This window comes from Sapajus apella, unplaced genomic scaffold (genome assembly GCF_009761245.1).
Source record: "Sapajus apella isolate SASKATOON/1434 unplaced genomic scaffold, GSC_monkey_1.0 scaffold17, whole genome shotgun sequence".
NCBI classification, from domain to species: domain Eukaryota; kingdom Metazoa; phylum Chordata; class Mammalia; order Primates; family Cebidae; genus Sapajus; species Sapajus apella.
The window spans coordinates 12,253,090-12,256,761 of record NW_022436957.1 but is presented as its reverse complement, the minus strand read 5'-3'; the positions used below and the strand labels follow the sequence as shown (position 1 = coordinate 12,256,761).

The 3,672-nt window shown below is 41.0% G+C and overlaps 1 pseudogene; it reads left to right on the top strand.

Annotated features, from left to right (window-relative positions):
• Positions 1 to 2,452: 2,452 nt before the first annotated feature.
• LOC116556580 lies at positions 2,453 to 3,462 on the top strand (annotated as a pseudogene).
• Positions 3,463 to 3,672: the final 210 nt, after the last annotated feature.

The following is a 3,672-nucleotide window of genomic DNA, read 5'->3' as shown; positions in this document are numbered from 1 at the left end:
AATTCATAGTTAAGCCAGAAATCAGTGTTTTAGAAACTATAACGTTCCCAATAATAAGGACAAAAATGTTGGGAGTAAGGCAAATACTTAAATAATCATATAGAACAGAACCAAACACTCTTGAAATGATTGAAAAAATAGTGAAAATAAGTAATTGAATTTTGTCATGACTCCTTAGCTTATCATACTATTGTAGAATGGGTGGAAACTATGTCCTTTTCTACTATTTAAGTAGCCACAAACAAAGCCTGGCTATTGGTTGACTGGATCTAGTGTAAATCCTCCCTCCCTCATTTTTGATTAATCAAACTGTCGTTCCTTATTTATTTATTTAAATTGACAAATAATTGTATATATGTTTATGGTATATGGCATGAGTTTTTGAATTATGTCTACATTGTGTGGAATGGCTAAATTGCGCTAATTAATGTATGCATTACCCTAAATGTTTATTTATTTGTGATGAGAACACAAAATCTTCTCGTAGCAATTTTCAAGTATACAATATATTGTTATTAACTAGAGTCACCACGCTGCACAGTAGATCTTTTGAACTTATTCCTCCTGTTTTAACTAAAATTTCGTACCCTTTGACCAACCTCCCCCAGCCCCCCACCCACAGCCCCTGATAACCACCATTCTGTTCTCTGCTTCCATGAGTTCAACTTTGTTAGATTCGACGCTTAAGTGAGATCATACAGTATTTGTCTTCGTTCTTGCTTTTAAAGGAAATAAATTCTTCTCCTGTTTAAATCAAAGGATTATTTGTGATTTTGGGGTCTGTTCATTCTGCTACAGAGACTAACAAATATTAATTAGTGGATGCTTGCTGGGAAGTGAAACTCACAACCAATGAAGTGATTAACTGAAGTTCAACTTTTTGATTGTCATTTCTAATGCAATACACACGCGCGTGCACACACACACACGTGTGTGTGTGTTTCTTTAAATTACTGACTTAAACACCTTAGTCCAAAAAAGATTAAAAAATGACTGAAAAGGCATTACAGAGATGACTTTTGTTTCAAATATTTTAAAAAATATCCAAAATTTAAAGTAGATGAGTATCCCTCAAAGTTAGTTGCTCCAAGCTTGACTTGACATTTGGGACACGTTTCTGATGCCCTGGCTCAGATCAGAGCAGTTCCAAGAGGTTTAGTGGTGGTGGTGGGGGTTCGGTGAGAAGGAGGGCAGGCAGGTCTAGATCTGACCCTTACCCCAGCACATCCCCTTTTCTATGTGCCTTGGACTCCAGTGTCAGTTCTTCTGCCCAGGAAGGTTATGGAATTGAGGGCAAGTGTTTGCATTATTCATGAGGGTACAAAGGACTCCAGAAGTTTTGAGGCTTTGCTTTTCCACTTAGCCCTACAGGGTCAGGCTTTCATGTAGAAATTGGCCTGAAAATTCTCCACTGTTTTCATAGCTGCAACATTTTTGAAGTGTATTTTAGATAACAGAAAACTAAATATAATTCTCAAAGCTTATTTTATTTATGGTTAGAGTACACAAAACAATTCTGCAAAAATTACAATTACATATATTCTACTTGCTACTGAGTCTGTATAACATTGGTGGGGATAGGCTGGGAATGGTGGCTCACACCTGTAATCTCAGCACTTTGAGAGGCTGAGGTGGGCAGATCATGAGGTCAGGAGTTCGAGACCAGCCTGGCCAACATGGTGAAACCTCGTCTCTACTAAAAATACAAAAATTACAGGTGGGTGCCTGTAATTCCAGCTACTCAGGAGGCTGAGACAGGAAAATTGCTGAAACCCAGGAGGCAGAGGTTGTAGTGAGCTGAGATCATGCCATTGCACTCCAGCCTGGGTGACAGAGCAAGACTTCATCTCAAAAAACAAAAAACAAAAACAAACAAACACACAAAAACATTGGTGGGGATAAGAGATATTATGTTTTTTTTTTTCTAAAAGTATCTACTTAATGCACTCTTTTAACTTTTATTTCAATAGTTTTTGGGGTACAGGTGGTTTTGGTTACATGGGTAAGTTCTTTAGCGGTGATTTCTGAGATTTTTGCTGTACCCATCACCCAAGCAGTGTACACAGTACCCAATATGTAGTCTTTTATCTCTCACCCCCCCCAACACCCCTGTACAGTTCCCAAAGTCCATTATATTATTCTTATGCCTTTTCATCCTCATAGCTTAGCACCCACTTATAAGTGAGAACATACGATATTTGGTTTTCCATTCCTGAGTCACTTAACTTAGAAAAATGGCGTCCAGCTCTATCCAAGTTGCTACAAAAGACATTATTTTATTCCTTTTTATGGCTGAGTAGTATTCCATGGTATACATATACATTTTCTTTATTCACTTGTTGGTTGATGGGCACTTAGGTTGGTTACATATCTGCAATTGTGAATTGAACGCACTCTCTTTTAATCGTCAGTTTTGCTGTCAATCTCTTTCCCTATTTAATTACTTGAACTATTTGACTCTGAGGATCTGCCCATGAGCATCTCCTGAGAAGTGCTCCAGCAGAGCGAAATCTTGAAAGTCATTCACAAAAACATTGTTAAGAAGTGGCTTGAGCCCTTCTCTGAGCTGGCAGAAGTCAATGAGAATTACAATAAATTCTGTGAGGCATTCTCTAACAATCTGAAGCTTGGGATCTATGAGGACTCCATTAACCAGGGAGGTCTGTCTGAGCTGCTGTCCAACACACCTCCCAGTCTGAAGATGAGATGGTCTCCATCAGAGTATGTCTCTCACGTGAAGGAGGCACAGAAGTCCATCTATTACATCAGTGGTGAGAGCAAAGAGCAGGTAGACACCTCTCAAAGCGGGGCTTTGAGGTGGTGTACTAGACCAAGCCCACTGATGAGTACTACGTGCAGTTGCTCAATGAGTTTGATAGGAAAAGCCTGGTCTCCATTACCAAGGAGGGTCTGGAACTACCTGAGGATGACAGGAGAAGAAGAAAATGGAAGAGAGCAAGGCAAACTTTGAGGACCTCTGCAAGCTCATGAATGAAATCTTAGATAAGAATGTTGAAAAGGTGACAACCTCCAATAGGCTTGTGTCTTCACCCTGCTGCATTGTGACCGGCACCTACAGCTGGACAGCCAATACAGAGTGAATCATGAAGGCCCAGGCACTTAGAGACAACTCTCTAATGGGCTACATGGTGGCCAAAAAGTGCCTGGAGATCAACCCGACCACCCCATTGTGGAGACACTGCAGCAGAAGGCTGAGACAGACAAGAATGGCAAAACTGTCAAGGACCTGGTGCTGCTGCTGTTTGAAACTGCTCTGTTCTTTTCTGGCTTTTCCCTTGAGAATCCCCAGACCCACTCCAGCTGCATCTACTGCATGATCAAGCCAGGTCTAGGTACTGAGGAAGATGAGGTGACAGCAGAGGAATCCAGTGCTGTTGTTTCTGATGAGATCCCCTGCTTGAGAGGAAGGAGAATGGATGTCGCATGAAAGAAGTAGACTAGGAGTTTATATTTGGAAACCTTGTGCCCTTGTGTAGTGTCCCCATGGTTCCTTGAGTGGCTCTGTCCCACAGCCTTGAGTGGCCTTATCCCACCTGGCTCCCTCTGCTGATGTCTAGTGTTTTTCTCTCCTGTCCATGTGTCTAAGGCAGGAAACAAGAGCCTTACACCCCATTCTCTTTCTACTTTTATAACAGGATATTGGATGTTGTG